The following is a 21,202-nucleotide window of genomic DNA, read 5'->3' on the forward strand; positions in this document are numbered from 1 at the left end:
GCTAGCATAGCAACGGAACTCGTCCGTAACTCTAGGACTCCTTGGACAGCAGCCCCGCTATCACAAAGCGCTTACAGAACACATACCATAAAACTTTAACAATAATACACATCATAATAAATCGACACATCTCTTTTCAATTCGTACATACGCTGCTATAAGCAATACACCGATGTTTGTGGTTATATAAACCATTATCATGAGTGAGGCAGTGTTAATCTGTATTGTTCATTCTGTACATCTTGCAACTAATGAAGAATTCTCAGTCCTCTTAATTTCGAGAGTAAATCATGCACTTTTTTAATGTGGGTAGTGCTAATCCCTGACCAATTGCCATCTTTCCAAAAACATTTAAAAACGATGTCAACAGATTTCCTGTTGGAAATTGGTTAAGCTAGCAGAGGCACATGAGTGGAAATGAGCGGAGTCAATTATAGAAAAGCACTAGGGTTAAACTAAGCAAGACTTTTAGCCGTAATGGATTTACACTTTACAAGTAATTAGCCCTTTTAAAACACTACGATAAAGAGGCTGATATAAAATGATAGCGAAGTGAGTGGTTCGGCTTCGGGCCAGCATGGCGCAGGTTAAGATATACGTAAAAAAAAGGGAGACGTATGCAAACTGGGAGACCGCTTGAACTTATGACTTCAACTCGCGAGATGAAAAGCGTATTTAAATTAACCATGACCCCACTCTGCGTTATATCGCAGTGGAGATCATCGTTTATGGATATGGATATGGATGGTAAAATATGGATAAAGCTTACCTGTAGCAGCTCTCGTGTAAACCAAGGACCTATAAGGAGGGGTAGGCAAGGTTCATTATACGTATCTTGCAAGTGCATTTTTCAAGTTACGTGAATGACCACAAAAAAAAAAATAATAATAATAAAAAAGCAAGATGCAATGCTGTGGCCATATGTGGCACATATGTAAATTCAGAGTAGCTCAAGGACTGGCCTGCCCGTCTGCCAGTTCAAGTCAATTATAGCAGGAATGAGGACACTGAATTACAAGACAGGTTCAAATCTACAGTAGAACCTCAAGTTGCAAACTTAATTGCTTACAATCTGAAATGTTCATGAATCGAGGTAATGTTTCCCATTGAAATAAATGGAAGTGCAATTAATCCGTTTCTACCCCAAAACTAAGTTATAGATGTTTTTTTTGTTGTTGTTCATGGATGTTCAAAAGTTGAATTTCCATTGTATTTTCAATACATTTTATCCTGTGCTGAACTTGTATTGAAGACTGGGTCAATGGACCCGTTCCAGGTGACTTAGTAGACTGTCAATAACATATAAATAAACAACCATTTTAGAGAGGGCACTTCCGTCTCTTCCCGTTTTTGATAGACGACCACATTTTTTCCGTATGCGTTATGACGCAAAGCATCGTAAAAATGCTCTATGACGAGGATTCATAAAGTAGATCCTTTAGACACGATTCTACATAAGAACCTCAAGTTGCGCACTTAATTGGTTCCGTGAGCCTATTTCAATCTGTAAACGTTAAGAAATCGAGGTAAGGCACTAATTGAAGCAGTCCTTCTCAGTCCGTGTATTTTTTCGATGCTTCGATGCTTTTCATCATTATAGCACTCGCCGAAAATGGATGGACATCCATCAATAGTGGGCAGAGATGAGACAGGCTAACATTTGGTTTTAATCAATAGATCAATATATCACTGGCCTTAAAACACATAAGTGCACGTGGGATGTAAACAGATTAGATGGTTGACGGCAGCGTGTCTTCTTTCCATGATTGCAACATGCTAAATTATCCAGATAATTATCATTTTAAAAAAGCCAATCTCAAATACTTTTTCATCACATTGTACAATTAAAATCTTCCGTTTTCCCCAAATTGTTCCAACGTCAAACGTACCGCTGACATTTAAGCAAAGTCTTCCTGTTGAGAACACATCAGAACTTGATAGTGCTTGAAAGCATTCAGCAATTAACACTCTTCCTTTATCCACATCATTGCTACTTGGGAAAATTACATGCTTGTGAGAAAGTGATTTAAAAGACAATTACGGAAACCTTTGAGCACCTGAGTGGTCAGGAGTATTTTTAAATTCCAAAGAACAAAAAAGTTGACTAGTATGGCGAGCAAAGAAGCTCATGGCTGGGAAGGCACAGGCATGACGGTCAGATTTACCAAATTAAATTGACCCAAACAGAGACCGTATTTGCCTTTAAATTAGCAGCCTGACATTCAAATTTTTCCTACCTAACGTTTGAGGCAGATCTTTAATCTCCAGTGTTGGTAATCCTTTATTGTTTGTATCTCATTTCAATGGATAGATAAAAAAAAAAAAATGGAAGTTAGATAATATATTTTACATGTATGACTTTGATTGGAGTGAAATTTTAGCACGTACAGCCCATTTTATTTAAAACACAAGTTACCTAACATGAAACAGAACATTCAACAATTCAAAACTGGATTCAAAACAAAAATCAATATAAATTTCAGACTAGAGAACTCAAATTGAAAATGATTTATTCTTCTTCTTTCGTCATTCATTGGGTAGACTTAAGATATACAGTGCCCTGGTTAGTCAGCATATTGTATATTTACATTAACTCACTGCTGTTTTATATTTTAACAGCTGGGTGAGCTTGTTGTTAATTTAGGCTATTCCCTTGCCTACCTTGTAAAATCTATCGATCCACGTTCCACGCTTCATATTCTCTGTGGTACGCGGTGTTTTGATTAATGCTACAAAATTCTGAATGCTTAAGTGTCTCATTAAAATTCAACCTTATGTTACAAAATACTACAGAATGCAAATGTTGTTGAATATGGCATACATACAGTAAGTCCACTTACCGCTTTGTGGTAAGGTGGAAATCTTTATAATAACGTGTTAAACACACCACTCAGTTATTAAAACCTCAACAGATCACAAAAAAAAGGAAATCATTTTCCGTCCTCTTTTATGGCAACACTTTTGCATAATTAGTTGTCGGCAGCTCATTAAGGAATATGTGAAGTAGTCACCTCTGATCATGGCGAGCTCAGAAATGGGTTTCATCTGTTACCGTCTGGAGTATTAAAGATACAAGAACACTAGGTAATTGCCTTTTGGGGGGGGGGGGGGGGGGGTTCTGTGAACGTGGTCATCTTCAAAAATAAATGTTATGAATTGCATTTAGTGGCACATTAACGTTTTATTTCCATCAAATTATACTTTGGTCGAAGTGATAAGTGGACTGTTGGTGAACTTTAATGTTTACATTCAAGCAGCCAACGCAAATGAGTTTTCATTACTATCTTCAAAGTCGCAAGTGTGTACACACATTTGATTAGAATTTGCTACCATTGCCTTTAAATTACAACCATTTTGAAGGAGTCAGTGAAGCTCTAATTTTTTATTTGATAGCGCTTGGCATGTTGAAAGCAGCAAAAAAAAAAAAAAAAAAGCATCCCTGAAAACTTTTACAGTACCTGTTTGATTAAATGAACGCTGATTAATTGGTCTCTCTGATGTTACTTTTAATGAACAGAGAGGTCAGTCCTTTGGGGGCAAAATTAAGTTTATCCTTGCTTTTTATATAACAGATTTAATGAAACCTCAACGGGCGAATATGAAGTATGCACTGGATCTTACTCTGATACTCATACTACACCTTCAGCAACGAACCATGCCTATATTTGCCCCAAACGAAGGATGTAAAGGTTGCAGTACATGCAGTAAATCCACCATTAAATCTCTCCTCGAGTGAATCATCTCTCCGTTTCTGCCCAGGAGGGAGGCGCCAACTCTATATTTAAGCACAAGTCTCCAAACTTTCTTTTTTGATAGTCAGCCAGGCTGGCGGAAGTTTGTCCTGAATCATCCTTGAGGTATGTTTCTCGAGACCAAACTCACCTCCACGTCCAAGTGTTTTTCATTCTCAATCTTTTTTTGCAGAAAGTGCTGTCGATCGGCAGCTCAGTACGATATTATCAACACTAACCCAAGCACTAATAATAAGTGAGGACGAGAGCTATCGATTAATTGACAAGTAATTGATTATCAAATTAGTCGACAAATATTTTAATAGTCAAATAATCGTTTGGAGCCATTTTAATTTAACATTGTTCAAATACTCTGATTTCAGCATATCAACAGCAATTGTTCATTGATTTCTATAGTCCTTGATGAAAGAAGACTGATTATCTTCTGTGTTTAATCAAAATAAGACATTTGCTAACATCCGTTTTTACTAACACATTGACGGAACCGGTAACATAGTACAACATCAATCCACCTTTTTTTTTTTTAATCACTATACAAATACGAAGTACAAAATAAACACCAATCACTTGTTAATAAACAGTAATCAGGAAAAAAATGCTTTTGTAATACACTTTAATGCAAAATTAAAATGAATCCGATCAGTCGATTAATCGATTGAATAATTGATCGATTAATCAATTCTACAAATATTCGATAGTGACAGCACTAGTAAGAACACTGTTCGGTCTAAATGAAAAATGTCCGCAGAAAGACGTGTTTGCGTGTTAGCATGGTCACATTAACAGCCATTATACAAAATATTACATCACCTCTTTTCAAGAAACGATATGGAGGGTGGAACGCAAACCTCATAAAATCATTCTGCACATGTAATCAACATGTTAAAACAGTTGTGTTTTGTTTTCACCAATCCTTCATTTTTGTACTTCTTTTTTGTGGTTGATTTGAATATATTAATTAGCTTCTTTTTTTTTATGGAGAGCCTTCATTTTGTCCATTTTATTTCAAGTGTGTGCTTTTGTTTGCTTTTGTTGTGATGTCACTTCCTCTCGTTGTTCACACTATTCCAGTCCTCAGTCATTGTTGCTGACAAGGGGTCCGGTTGCAATATTTAGCACATGCTATGTGATATGCTAATAAACAAGGGGTCACCAACCAACCAGTTGGCTGTACTCTTCTGAAATGTGTTCAAGTCATCGTTAATCATATGTTACTATTGGATGTTGTGAGTCACATACATGGCACTGTGAAAAAAAGAATTAGGAATACGAATTTTGAGCAAATACAGTGTATTGAGTTGTGTGCACAACTAGCGTCCCTCCTATCAATACATTCGGGGGGCAGAGCAATGGAGTCTTTAAACAGGAAGACCAGCTGCTCCCCTTCCTGCTGCCAGCTGCCACGATGAACTCGCTCCTCCGTACTGTCTGTAGAAACAAACAATCCACTGGTGACCAACATTTATCGCTCCTTTTTTTCAAAACTTATTTATGTACTCTATTTATTACTCACCAAGGAAATTCGTCACCTTGGTAGCTTAACTTGTATGTGCTACGACATGTTCTTTCTCTCACTCAGCTGAAAATTAGTTGCTACTCCCGTGATATGTTTGCTTATATATATTCTTCACGGTCCTTTCTACAATGCTTATGAATAATAGGTGTTTGGTTAGATATAGAAATATATGAATATGTCTAATTGAAGAGTTAAATATGGGTTAAATATGTTACTGTATATGTTTTGTGTTGTACAATTGTGTCGTGTAGTTTGTTTTATTAGCATATAAATGCTAGAGGCGTGAGTAAAATACACTGAACTTCTCTGTTTCTTGTAAGTTTGATCTGTGTGGGTGGAAATGCCGAGGATCAAATATTCTGTACATGTGGGCGGTTTCTGATGTTGTTTTATTGAGGAAAATATTTGGTTAACAGAAATGAGGAAACTGTGGATTTCTTTGGAACTATTTCCAACTTTGGCTGCTTACATGGTAAGAGCGTCAGATTATTATTTTAAAAATGATAACACTGCTCAGTTTTGGTGACGGTGATGATGTCATAACTTGACAATTGTCATATAGTGTGGTAAGAGTACCGAGAGAAATGCACTCAAAGTCAACATAGGAAGTCCGGGGCTTGGATTCAAACCTCGAACCTCACAACTGTGAATATCGTTGCCACAGACCAACAATGAATGTCAATTTGTAACATGAAGACCTTTGGCAGTTATTCAGTTTTATTGGGGATGTATTTGTACTATTAAAAAAAAAAAAGAGTATGAGTACTCTTGAGTACTTGAGTACTCACAGTACTGATGCCTATATCATGCCATTACATCTTGCAATAGTGATCAAATGTTTTGTAGGTGATTCAAATATTGATTAAAGCCATAAACTTGAATATGGTATGAAATTAACTTGTCAAAATCCTGTTTTGTTGCCGCTCTTCTCCCCCCTAACTGTTGCAGCTTTCATAGAGAGTGTTGGTGGGCGGAGTCTCCTGTGTCACACCTGCTGACCATTGTCATCGGCACACAAGAGAGATGGAAGACTGGAGCTAAGTTATTGTTTCTTGTTTGCTTTTGCTACTCCAGCTTTTTGCTCCTCTTGTGCTTGTTCAATGTTTGTCTTGTTTTCTGACAGTTGATACTTTGCGTCCAATGTTTACTTGTTAGGACTACTGTGGTTTTACGTTAGCCATTTGTTGCTTTGTGTAGGATTATCAAAAAACATTTCACTGTCCAACACAATTTATTTTGACTCCAAAAAAATTGGGGGAATACAAATATTTGAAATGGGAAATATTTTACAGTTGTGTTAGATTTTAATCGATGAACAGACGCTAAGTGAAGATAATCAACATTTCAATAAAAAAAAAAGTTTATTCAACCATTTTCTACATACACCAATTATAACAAAATGCAACAATTCAAGGTGATTTTAAGGTGGTCACATTTCTAATTATCAGGCTTTAACTCAAGCTGAAGTTGTCTATATTTGACACCCCCACCGCACCCCCACCCCGCAGCATAGAAATGAGTGGAGACAGAGACAGGCTGTGGTTTTCTCCGTTGAACCGCCTTCTTTGTTGTTTTATGTCAAATGTGTTGCCTCAATTCCAGCCATCTTCCCTTTTCCCTTGGCTTGGGACTAGCAAAAGTGACACCAAAGAGGCATTGTGCAGTAACTTTTTAAATACAGGTCAGGGTCAACCGCTGAGGGATCAAAATAGTCCAATGTGAAACTGAGTGCCTTGACGGGTTTGAATACTTGCTGAACTCTGTGACCAAACAGGCAACACTTGATCCTGCATATAATCTAGTCTAGTTTGATAAAAATATTGCACATTTTGCACAGCTGGAGTAATATATTCCTCGTAATAATTTATACATTAATATTGTTATGACAATGCATTTCTGTTTTCACACTGGAAAATGCGATGCTTTTATGTACTTGCTGTGCACATCGGCGGAATTAAGAGCCTTTTCGGGAACACATTATGATCCTCATATAGAATATAACGACCAACCTCGGCGGGTGGGATTTGGAGTGTCAGCAAAAGTAACAAGATTTTCATAGGACGCGGGAAGTAGCAGCGCAAAGGTCAAGGGAAATGCCTTTCCAGCTCGTCTGTAAAAATCTGCTAATAATTTTCACAATGTACTGTATTTATGGTGATGGTAACACAGAGGCATGTGGTAAACAAACGTGGGTCACAAATTGAATAAACTTTCAGTATTAGACATTCTCCTCCACGTAGTATGGAGTTGAAAGTAAAATAGTGTTTTTGTTGAAAGATAATTGCTTGGAGATAGTGTTAAACTGTGTTAACCTGTATTGGAAGGCCGTGCTTCCCCAGAAGCTGCAAGAATTGTATCCTCTGCTGGGCCTTTTGGAGGATGGATTGATGCTGGCCTCTCACTTCTGGTTCTGAGAGACCATAGTTCCCAAAAACTCTACGGTCTCTTCGATTGACACAGAGAAGTTAGGCAGTGATGGGGAGAGACAGTCCTCTCCAACAAAAAGTTTTACGTATTGTAGTTTAGCGACACCTATTGGCCTTGTTAAATAGCAAAAAAAATAGTTAACTGAACCATAACAGGAGTTACTGGGACTCAAACCCGGGTCGACTGGTCGGAAAATGAGCGTATACCTGACTAAGCTAACATGCCAGTTATTGTTTTAGTGTTGACTGCATGTTTTGTAACATCAACCATACTACAACCTCACAGCCTCTTCCTAACTCCAATCATGAGTATCCCATCCCAGAAGTGACGACAAATTCCCAAAAGTGACGATGAATTGACGTCTAGAGGGAGCATGGGCAGAACGTACCAACGTTTTGTTCGCCTTGTGACCAGAGGTGGCAAATCCAGGTCCAGAAAGTAAAAAAAACCTGCCACAGTTTGTCCTTAGCCCCTTGTGCTAGCTAGCTAGCTCCCTAGCAGGTAACCGAGCACCCGGGGAGCTAGAAGGGGTGCTTGGTAGCTAGCACCTGGAGCTAAAGCCAAACTGTGGCAGGGTTCTTACTTTTTGACCAATATGGTCGGTCGTATTTGTTTGAGGACTTTTGTTGGATGGGGCAGCTCTGGCAAATGTTTCCTAAAGTCTAGAATCATCTCCACAGTCTTGAGGTTGCTCAGCTTCAAGTTGCGCAGGTTGCACCAGAGCAACAACAGTTGCATTTCCGGTCAATATGCAGGCTCATTGTTGTCGTTAATGAGGCCAATGACTGTAGGATCATCAGCAAACTTTAGGACTTTCATAAATGCGTTAAGGTGCAGTTGTCCATCTTGAGAGAGGTTCGTGTGGATGAGATAGGATCCCTCTAGCCTTAGCTTCTGTTTCCTGCCTGCCAAATAGTTATGAATCCACTGGCAAACGGTAGGAGAACCGCTGTACTAGAGGAGCTCAGAGGAAAGGAGTTCAGGGATGGGACTGGTTCCTCATGGAGGTCCCTGCACCATTGGGGTGTTCTAGAATGAAGCCCAGAGTCGACTGCATCATCCACTGACCTATTTGCTTAGTAAGCAAACCGCAGGTAGTTACTTAGTCTTAAAATTGCAGTTTGCTTCAGGACTGGGATGCTAGTTGAGTATTTGAAGCAGGATGGGACATGACACCGTTCCAGAGATCCACTGATTTTCTTTGTTATAGGGTTTCTGGCCCAACTGTTTTAAGACTCCTTCTAGGCGAAGATTGTCAGTGAAGCATGGCTTATGTTATTGAACGTGCAGAACATCTTAGTCTTCACAAAAGCTGATAAAGGAGGAAACCCAGCATGTGTTTATGTTCAGGGTCTCCAGATTGCAGTCATTGACTGGCATTGAAGTTTTCATTCCAAGTGTTCCAAATTATGGTTATACTATATTTCCAGTAGTGTTCCATCCAAATACAATGTAACACACTGTCGTCCCTGAATGTCCCTGATTCAGTTCCTTCACCCTCCAATGCTATCCTAATATAACATACAGATCACAAAATGTCCATGTCTTTCCGTCCTTCACTTAGATTGAGTTTCGGCTCTAAAGGCCTTTCAGTTATTTTCATACTATCACACGCAAATTACTTTCCTGGTAAGAATATAAATAAGCATACAAAAAAAAAGGAAAACAGCTCGATTCCCAAGTTCCGATCTACCTCATGCTGTCTACATAAATCACCAGTTGAAGCCAGAGGCCTGCCATCTGCTCGGCCCTTTCCTGTGGTTCCAAGAGTGAAGAACACAAGAGACACATCTAATCCCCACCTTGCCTTAGAACTTCAGGGATCTGATACACTTCCCGTAGTCAAAGTGAAGGACAATCAACACACCTCTGCTACGAAGACACCAAGGTCACAAAGTCTTCAATCTCTGCCTCTCATTCAGTATTTTTTTATTATTATTTTTTTGCCATCCGCTCTCCCTCATCATCAGGATTCAGTATATATTCTGCTTTCTTTCCTTCTTTCTTTTGTCTCGGCTTTTTGAGTACATGTCTATTAGAGACTTCATTACAGTGGACAACGAGCTCTCAAAGTGTGTACAGTGGCAGACTGTTAATGAATTCATTCATTTCCTGTTCCTGTGATTTCCTCTTAGCCTTGTTTAAAACGTCAAAGGTATGTACAGTTTGTGATTGTGTGTGTATTTGTGTTTGTATCTGTTCTCGTTTGTAAATCATTGGTGCGTGCTGCTTGGTAGAGTTAAGGTATGGTGATAGAGGTCGTGACCATTGCAAAGCTCTTCACCCCATTCTTCAGCCCGGCTTGGTTGTTGTGATGTGAACCTTCAAAAATGTGTCAGGCTTAAAGGCGACAACTGTGAAGAAAGAACCGGCAACGGTTTTCACACTGACATCAAGTAGTATCTGTTTATGCATCTCTTCAGTTGCAAACCAGAGCTGTTGAGGAAATTCACTTCCTGAAAAATGTATCTTAATTTTTATCATTTTAAAATGATAAGAACATTACTGCGGTTAACACAGTGTGTATGTACTTATCTCTCATATTCCAGAAATGTGGTTGCCCATAAAGGCCGAGGTCCCCAAACTAGTCGTTTTCATGTGAAGACAGGTTTTCAATAACCGGCAAAGAAACAAATTAAAAAACAAATGAATTAATATACGATTTACTATTATCTACGCTTACAAGCGGGCGTATTGTGACAAATATTATGGTAACATAAGGGATCATGGGCAAAATAATCAGGCGATAAAGGTTCACTTTGTGTAGGTGCCCTTGTTCCTCCAACGTTTGCAACGCTAACGAATGTTGATTTCACGTTTTTTTGCGACAAGGAAGACCATTAAGACTGTTTAGAGAATATTTAGGAAACACCCATTTTTCTTCAAATTTTCAAGAAATGCGAAAATAAAACTGAAGGGAAACACTAGAAATTTGACAAAGGGCCAAAAATTCGCAAAATGGGTTTTATGCTTAGAGGGGGTGGATTTTGAAGCGTATCGGGAAAAAAGGAAAATGGGAATTTTGGCAATGAAAACAGGTTTTGCAAATAACCGCTAGCAAGACTGGATATGTATGTTTGTAGTCCCAAAACAATATCGGACGATAAAGTAAGGCATGTTTGGGGGGACGACGAAACATAAATCTTTTTGGAATTAATTAAAGAAGCAAATATTAATGCAATTTTAGATGGAAAACAGCAAATAAATGCTACGGTTTATCAAGAATTACAAAAGAAAACTCATACGACGTCATTGCACGGCGCAGTTGCTTCCTGGTCTTCTTCTTTTAAATTACTGGTGGAGCATGTCTCTATGGTGTATACCGCCACCTACAGCGGTGGAGTCCCATCTCAATATTTGCAAAAGAAGAACAAATAGAAACAGGCATAAGTTGCATGTCCATAAATTCGCTTAAAAATGTGAAACAATTGGATGGAAACCTGGCTACTGTGACCATTAGCGAACCCTGATGTGTCAAAAGTTATTCAACATTCGCGAGCAAATGTTTGTCCCTCGGTGGGATACGAGCTTTAAGGTTGGCGACAATTGGAGTTAGCATCAAGTTGTTAGCTTCCAGCTAGGTTCCACAGCGTCTGCAGTTAGTGTGTCATCAAATATATCTTACAATTATCTGCCAAGACTTTTTTTGCACATTTTGAATCTGTTTGAGCGACGTGATGATGGTCTGTTATGCAAAAACAATGAAGGTCAAATGTACAGAATGCCGACAGAAACATCAAAGTTCAATTTCACAAATCTTTGAAATCTTTTATGTTTACTAATAATTCCATGAAACAAAAAAAAATAAGCGCTGTGCTTCCTCTGACAGCGAAATAAGATGTTTGACCAGCCTATACTGCACATTTTTTGCCGAACGCTTAACTAATCCTTGATAACGGGACCTCCTGCCTTTTCAGGTGACATTTGGTTCCACATAACTAGACCTATGGGTCCACTTGGCTCTTACTCTAGTTTACTGCGCTGTGAAATTACACACACAACCTTGAAATGATTCCCACAACAGCAGGTGGTGTTAGCAATGAAGAAAAATTCAATGTGTCCACTTGAAGGAGAGTGACAATAAATTGAGGTTTATTCTAAAGAAAGTGAGGGAAAAATAAGATGTAATCTTAGATCTTCTGTTTTAAAACTAATACAGTGATACAGTGATCTATAAAACACTTTTTTTCCAGAAAATGCAAATATGATCATCCAGAAATATGTTTCAAGCACACTTCTGGCAATTCTTTTGCAAAATCATGCACTAAATAAGCGTCTGCCTTCATCAGTTATGGCACAGTGAAAACATGCTGATTCACTTAAAAAAAAGGCAATGACTCATTCTCACGGAAAGCCACATGATTAGTGACCGTACCATGATTTATGAGGTAAATTCAAACTGAACCATTTTGCCATTAAAGAGGACAATACTGAAGCAACCTCCTCCTTTTCACTTCCAAAACCTCAGTGATGAATGATTGATGTTGATGCTGATGTGCTTGCTGCTGCCATTCTCATTGGCAGATCATGTGGCAACCGTTGCTGCATTCAGTGTCAAAAGCTAAAAGGTTTCAGGGGTAAATGTATGCATATCATTTATGATTCATATTTGTTAATAACTAACTAGAATCAACTTGCTGTACTTTTTTTTTTTTTTTTCTGCTTAAGATATAGAGCCTGGACTCATCTCTGGATTCGATGTTCGCATATTTGTTTATTGTTTAACCAGCGAGTCCCGATTCAACTTGAATGGGTTACTCATTGTACATTTGCCATCGTCCCCCAAAAAATCATAATCTAATTTTATCATGATGCTAATTGGAGTGTATTAATATATCTCTTTATCTACACCATATGTTGTCCAAACCGCTTTAACGAGCCTTATATTCACTTTTTTTTTTCTTTTTCTTTTTACATAATTTAATACGGAACCATTCCGTATTTCAAGGGACGGTTGGCAACCCTAGCCTAGATGGACTTTATTGACCGATTGCTTAACAGTTTAATATCATGCCACCCTTTATCTCAAAGAACTCCTCAGTCCACAAAGCACAACACGTTCCCACCGCTCGACCCACTTAAACCTCCTCCACACACCCGGGACCAAATTGATGACCATGGGAGATAGGGCCTTCTGTGCTGCTGCCCCACGTCTGTGGAACGCCCTCCCTGACACACTGAGGGCACCCCAATCCATTGACTGATTTAAAAGAACTCTAAAGACTTTTTTTTTTTAACAGAACCTATGGTCCCCCCTCTTAGATGTTTTTATAACAAAAAAATGCACCTCATTTTTCTTCCTTTGAGATCTTGCGATGTAAAAGGCATTATAAATAAAATTATTATGTATTATTAATGCTCATTAGCCAGCTAAACATTGCCATAGATGTGTATACACTTCTGGCTGTCGGGTCTTTTAGGGCAGTGGTCCCCAAACACCGGGCCGTGGGTCATTTGGTACCGGGCCGTGGGCCATTTGGTACCGAAAGAAAAAATATTGCATTATTTTTATTTTTTTTTCGAAAATGATGTTTTATTTTGAAAAGTGGCCGGATTCTGTCTGTTACATCCGTCTCACTTGACGCACTTCAAGGCCGCTACACCACACGCCACATGATACGTCACGCTAAATTTAATTCCAAGCTAGCAAAATGAGCAAAAAACAAAACTTCTTTAAAAAGTTTCTTTGCGAAGGGGAAACGGTCCAATGAAGGGACAGAAGAGGAACCTGGACCCTCTAAAAAAAGGGAAAGCTGCCTTTAACAGGCAGTATCAAGAATCGTATTTAAAATATGGATTTATCGCCACGGGCGATTCCCACGCACCAAGCCCGCTGTGCGTAAATATGCGGTGACCGGCTTTCTAATGAGGCGATGAAAAGCCTTCAAAACTGGTTCGCCACTTGGAGAGCAAGCACCCCACAGCAAAAGACAAGCCTTTGGAGTATTTTCAACGGAAACAACGTGAACATGAGGGGCAGAAGAAGTTGCTGATGGCCACCACGTCCACACAGGCAAGTGCACTGAGAGCAGACCAGAGTGTGTTGCATTGTTTTGGGGCAGAAACGATGTTGCTCATGTGATGTTCTGATCGTTGGTGCGACGTTACGGACACCGTTAATAAAGTTGCACATGATTACGCAGTAGATTTACGTTCATTATTATTATAGAGAAAATACCACCGTTTTTTTCTTGTCATTTTATTTTGTTTTTATCAGCTAAGCCTTTAGATTGGGCCGTGAAAATATTGTCAGACATTAAACCGGTCCGTGGTACAGAGAAGGTTTGGGGACCACTGTTTTAGGGCACACTTCATACGACTCTGCTCACTCCCCACATGTGTACATCTGTCACATGTGTTTCCATTCAAACGTTTCTGGGGCACAAGTGCAAAACATGATATCGTTTGTTCTAACTCAAATCCGAAAAGAAAAAAAAAATCTCACCGACCACCAATTCGTGCACACGCAAGTTGAGTTAAAAATTTTGTAGACAATGAAATAAGACGGCGGCACGGTGGCTGACTGGTTAGCACGTCCGCCTCCCAGTGCAAAGGTTGTGAGATCAAATCCGGGCTTCGGCCTTCCTGGGTGGAGTTTGCATGTTCTCCCCGTGCTTGCGTGGGTTTTCTCCGGGTACTCCGGTTTCCTCCCACATTCCAAAAACATGCATGGCAGGTGAATTGGACACTCCAAATTGTCCATAGGTGTGATTGTGAGTATGGTTGTTCGTCTCTGTGTGCCCTGCGATTGGCTGGCAACCAGTTCAGGGTGTACCCCGCCTACTGCCCGAAGCCAGCTGGGATAGGCTCCAGCAACCCCCGCGACCCTTGTGAGGACAAGCGGTACAGAAAATGGATGGATGGATGAAATAAGACACGTTTTAATCAATGAAGCCTATAATTACAAAAATTACACGACTTCCCTTGGCCTTACCTGTGAGTTTTAATTTTGTTTGTATTTTTCTGGTGGAAACGTTGCACTTTATGATCATTAGCAGCGTAAGAAATACTTGGCAAACAGCTCCCACCAAGCTCCAATTATAGCAGACCTGAACCAGAGGCTTGTAGCCCAAAGGTACAATAAAGAAAGTTATAGATCGCGCAGACGGGGAATAATTAGGACACATAATTATAAAAGTAAATAATATTGAAACCACTTAGCAGTCAGTATATTTTTACGAATTAAAGTGCCTTTGTGGTAACCTAAAATGTTTCAGTGTGTTTCCCCCTTCAATCTTTGGCAGTGGAATTCTTGAGGGAGACACGACAACAATCCACTGCGCGCACATGATCAGCGCTCTTAATAAAAGATGATTAAAGGCAAAAACCACCACAGCGTTCGTACAGTCGATACGCTGCTGCAGAATTTACACTGGTGAGTCATCACACAAATCTAACAAGGTCACTGTGAAGTTTCAGCAAGCGCACTGTCGCTGACAATTTGTTAGGAGAGTTTTAACAACCAATTCAATTACATATGACCAGCCAGGCGTGTGTGCCGTGACACACAGTTACATATAACCGCACCCCAGTTAACACCCTTCCACTTGAATGCTGTTTGGTAAACAAATAAAAGCCCTTAATTATTAACTTTCGGTTTCCAAGGTTAAGGCTGAAATGCACCCTTTGCCTTAATTCCTCCTTCACATTTGGATTTATTTTTTGTCACTCAGTTTATTTCAAAAGATTTTCTCTTCGCCCCAACCCAGCGCGCTTTTTGCTTCTTTTGTTCTGCACAAGTTTCACAGATGGAGTGACTCGAGGCTGTGGCAGTTATGCAAAATGTGGCTCTAATGAATTCAGGGATCCCACGATGAATGTCATAAAAGGAATTTAGAGGAATGCAACCGTTGTGAAGGTAGAGAAGTACATTTTGCATTTCATTGTATGAAAGCATGGAGGTAATTTTTTTTCTGTGCATGGCTGCAATATTAAAACACAAAAAAACAATTTTAAAAAATGCAGCCAAACAAAAAATGTGGATGACGTTTTTGAACTTCCCAACCTATCCATCAAATATTTTGTGTTAAAGGTCATTAGTAGTATTCAGATGTTTTGCTTTTAAAGCAACAGGTAATAAAGTGACAGTGTTGGTGGCTGTTTTGGCCACAATCGGAAAGAAACAACTTTTGACTACCAAAAACAAAACAAAACACAAAAACCAAATACAGCTAACCCTCTTAATTGTTTAGGTCTCAATCCTTCATCTGGGGCTGTCTCTGTTTTTTCTCGTTTAAGTAAAGTTCCTGCTCCTGGGGGATTTTATTGGGTCTCGGTCTCCTCTGAAAGATGTCTTGAGATACTTGCTCTTGTGCTAGATAGAGACTCTTACTATGAATAACTACTTTGATCTGTTTTTGTTGTCTAAAAACAACCCACATAAATGGATCTTTATAACGGTGATGGTATGTTTTCTTTCCTGCAGTTTACCTCATATTGACTAACATTGCTGAGATGGGGGAGGGGGGGGAGACAGATGTTGCAACTATAATGTATGCAGGTTGTTAGTTTCTCATGTTCTTGTGCATGGAGGTGATCCGTCCTATCTGTTTGGCTGCCTCATTTGTACTAGGCAGAGAGCATGTTGCGCTTAAGGTGACGACAAACCCCCTGGAGTTCCACCAGCTGTACATAACATTTGCCTAATGCATTTTATACATCAGGCATGTGAAAAATGTCATTTTGCGAAGAGGCAACTTGTATCAGGCACAGAGGTGAGTAGAGCAGCCAAAAAGAGTAATTTTACTTTAGTGAGTGAAACAACTAATGTGTAACTTCTGATTTTATTTTATTTTTAGTTTTTGAGTATGAACATCTACGGAAGGCGAGAAGAAGAAAAAACTCCTGCTTTTCTGCATTTTTGGGGGGTGGGGGGGCGGGGGGCTGACCTTTGTTTTTTGTGTTGTTGTTTTTTCAATTTTCTGTTTTTCTGATTGTTTTCCGTTGTACTGATTTTTTTCCCGTCATAAAAAAATATTCAGAAAAACAGGAGAAAAAAATTGTCCCAAAATCAGGAAAACAAATTCAGAAAAACAGGGGGGAATTATTTGGTAAAAAAAAATAATATATATATATATATATATATATATATACTGAAAAACAGAGCGGCTTCTGGTTTTCAGATTTATTTCTTATTTTTATTCTGTTGTTTGTTTGCCCCCCCCCCTGAATATTTGTTTCCTGTTTTTCTGAGTAATTTTTCCTCCTGTTATTGTAACTTTTTTTTGAGTATTTTTTACGAACAGAAAAAAAATCAGTAAAACTGAAAAAAATTCCGAAAACTAAAATGTATAAATAAATACACCCATCACCACCATCCAAAAGTCAGAAAAAATTGTGTTTTTTTCCCCAAGTGAATGCAATATGCTTTCATAAAAACATCAGAGAGACAAAAATATAATACATGAATGTGTTCACCAGGCAGAATTGTTAATTATATAAGGTCAGCGTGGAGGTCTTGTAGGCTGAAATGTCGACATTTTTAGACCGACACAGATGGCAGCACATAACATAACACAGCTGTTCTTTTTTTGTACTATGGCATTGCCCATCACTAGTTATGGATGTTATTATTATCTAGTTGAATTACATTCACCGTTTTCTTTGATGTAATTTGAATAATTGGTCGTGAATCTGTTTAATCTTCCTCTTCAAATAGTAATTGGGACAGCAGAAGCGGTATGGTCAATGTGGGATTGTGTTGGGCTTTTTGCGAGGTTACTGTACAGCAATATATCTGGCCCAGCACCTTTTATATGTAAAGTTGTCTCTGTGCAGAATAGCACGAGCACTGTTCTGTCAAGACAGTAAATGAATACAAATGCCTGCCTGCCTGCGTGTCTGCCTGCTAACAATCTGGGGATTCGAGGGGCAGGACTGAAAAGCCGCATTTAGTTGGTCACAAACTTTAAGCGTTTCGTTGTTGTTGTGTAGCTCTTGTGTTTGCCTTCGTCAGCAAAGACAGGCGGAACTAAATGCTAATAAAATGTTGCTAACTATTCTTAGTATTTAATAATCATTGTTGTCTGTTTGTAATTTAAATCATGCTAATATTTCAACTTTACACCAGTCTGATCAACGGGATCGGATGATATTTAGCATTTTGTGCACAATCAGTGATCGGCTGTAATGTCTTGATCATCTTTGCGAAATCAGGGGAAAAATATAAAAGATTTTGGTGGCAAAGGGTAGAGCTGGTTGAGTGCTAAGGTGGTTTGATGCTAATTTGACAATTTCTTAAGATATTATTCGTATGTACAATAAATAAAAACAACTCGTAATTCTTCTCAAATCAGAAGTTATACACATGATGATTTCATGCATAGAAATCAAGGTGATGCATAGATCAATACAATCTGAGGGTGTGCGTGCTGGATCATAAATTTCCTGGTTTTGGGAGCTATTATGCACATTTACGCGCAGACAGGATGTTGATTGCAGGACTGCAGAGTTAGTGAATGTCGCAACGGGGACATTCGGAGAGAGACAAAGCACTAAAGAGTTCACAACCACATCTGCATGAGATCATAAATCTTTCTCAAATGAATAAGCACACTTTTTATTTCTCTTCCAAATCCATAACACCTCCCCCTCTGTGTCTATTTCCCTGCTCGTTGTGGCTCTCTCCTTCCTCCCTTGCTCACTTTCTCCAATCGTACTCGCTCATACTTTTTAGTGGCCGTATCTGATAATGAGACTGAGGACAATAAAAGTTTCATTCTCGCTCTCCAATCCATTTAGAATATTATCGAATTATGGTTGTTTTTCGCTAGCCCAAGGGGAGAAGAAGGCATGAAAAATTGTCATAACAAAGCCCAAGCAGTAAGACAGTCAGGTTTTGATCTTGCCTTGTTTTTCACAGTAAATTTAATTTGGCCTGACGCTCGTAACATGTAGGCGACAGTACATTATTGTGTATTATAAATACTAAGTAGCCATTTAAATCATTTAACGCGGACAAGGCAGTAAACAATTGTTGCAGTTGATTTGCTCTGTCTTGGTGACTTTCGATTGTCTAGTTTGGGGTTCTTAAATATGATTTTTTTTCAAATTTAAGAAATAGGTATACCGTTTACTAGTGAATGAAATGAAGAGGGACAGAAGCCTTTTTATTGAATCTGGCTCGCTTCACCTTGAATTCAGAAAGCACTGTGTTTTTGTAGTCCCCATCTCCATGCTAGTGGTATATAGCTAGTATTAATTGACGTCACGGGATCGAGAGTCGGCCCCTCATTGTAACTCACCGAATGGTCTTTTGTTATTGATGAATGTCACCCACAGCTTCCTCTAACGTTACTTGTAGGCAAGACGTATGCGGAAGATTTAGCTCAACACTCGTTGCAGCGGTCCACGTTGATGATTAGTGGTATTGGATTACAAACATTTGTCGATGTTACTGCCCGGACCGGACTACATGGCAACATCACGTATGCTCTGAGGTAGGATGGCTCGATCCCAAAACACGGACATTCTTGCGTCTTCTGTACTTTTGGCTTTTGTTGGTTGTCATTTATCATTTGTGAATTTGAGGTGAAGAATCTCGGGTTATTTTTAAACCAAGTTAGCTAGTTTCCTGACCGTGCTAGCTTTTAGCGCTAGCATGTTACAACAAAAACAACAACATTGTTGATTCATCACTTATTTCCAATCACTTTAACAACAATTTCAACTTCTGCGAAAGGAAAATAAGAGACCTTAAGGAGGGTATTTGGAGAGATCTCTAAATCGCACATCTTGACCACCAGATCTATTTTTAGCCAGAGCTAGCCACGACTAGTGGCTCACATACATCACGATCGCATTTTTACCATCTTACAATGACACTTATATCAATCAATATCATCAGAACACACTTTGGTAGACTTCGTCGGTTGGAAATCCTTTCGATTTATCTTTGCAATTCCGGACACTTCTTTTTCTGTTCCCATTTGACATTCCATGGACTCGTGAACGGCGCACAATGTGGGGCACATGACGTCATGTGAATACTATCTATATTCATAGAGGACCATCACTATTTTCTTAAGATGACAATGAAAACAGCAGAGGCTCCAGAATTGAACCCTGTGAAACACCATATGTTCCGTTATACATTAATCAATTTATATTGCACATATTTACTCGACCACTGTCTTTTTTTTTTTTTTTTTTTTGCTCAACATAGTTTATGAAGGGATTACAATTAAGAAAGAAACCACACTGTAGTAGTAGTCAACTTGAATTCTGATGTGCTTTTCTACTGGCAATTCCCTTCAGAGGTTTTCCCTCTAATTACTCAACTAAATGTTGCCTCAAAAAAATGTCATGCAAATAATCCTCAGCTAAATATTTATTCATTTTTCTACCCTAATTAAATTCTCAAGCACCCTCAGGATGAATGGTTTCCCCATTCAATAGAACACTTAGTGACCAGATTAAATTGCTTTTATACACACCCAACACAAATATAAAATATGGGGAACACTGCAATTATATTTAGTAACAGAAATGTTAATGAATGAATTTCAAAGTGTAATAAATCATGTGTCATGCTAGCGGAAGGTCCATCTCGCTCCTTGGAAATTGGCTACTTAATTCTGTAATGTCGCTATAAGATTTGCCGCGTCAGCCCGATGACACGTCCGACCCGACCCACATGTGTCCGCTGACAAATTGTCCGCTTCCACCAGATCAAACAGATCAATTCTGAAAAGATCACGGCAGCCACAGCATCTCCAAAATTGAGAGAAAGTTGCAACAAATGTGAGAGAGGAAAGCAATCTCACAAACAGGCACCTGATGTTGACCACAAAAAAAAAAAAACATGAATTAAATCAATACTGTCTAACCCCAGGAGGGGACACTGTCGTGTATGTTTGATATCAAATCACAATCTCCTTTACAAGCCTCCCGAAGGCTCATGATGGAGTTATATGGGCAGAAACAACATATTACAGGGCCCGGGTTATGGATGTTGTCTGCTTGTGTTGTGGTCAGTTTGCACAACTAATGCTGTTTGCAGTTCAATACTTGAGAAGATGAAATGTTATCGTCTGATGTTTGTCCTTTCTTTTAGTCTCTCTTGTCTTCAGTATTGCACATCTTCTGGCTTGGGAGACACTTGCGTTGTAGTTAGGGTAACACTTGTTTTGGATCAAAATTAATCGGAATCAGTTTAGATCGATAGATAGGTAAAATTAGCGAGAGACTGATTATTGACACCGATATTCAGTATTTTGGCAAATATCGAATCATACAGCCATTAATAGATCAATTTAAAACCGTTTTAACTTCAGGGAACTATTTATAGACATTTTCGGTTAACTTTATACGAAATCCGGCTGGGATGGCGCTGCACCTTCTCTTTTTGTTTAAAGCTAAGATAAGTAACAATTTAACATTTCAGGAATTATGAAATTTTGGAAAACTTTATTTACTTTAACTTTATGTACTGCAGAAACTATATGGAGGTCTAACGTGTGTATTTAACTTTTTAAGACATGCTTTTTTTTTCTTTTTTTTTTAAGAC

This window comes from Leptonotus elevatus, chromosome 11 (assembly GCF_054856555.1).
Source record: "Leptonotus elevatus isolate MCC_2025b chromosome 11, RoL_Lele_1.0, whole genome shotgun sequence".
Taxonomy (NCBI): domain Eukaryota; kingdom Metazoa; phylum Chordata; class Actinopteri; order Syngnathiformes; family Syngnathidae; genus Leptonotus; species Leptonotus elevatus.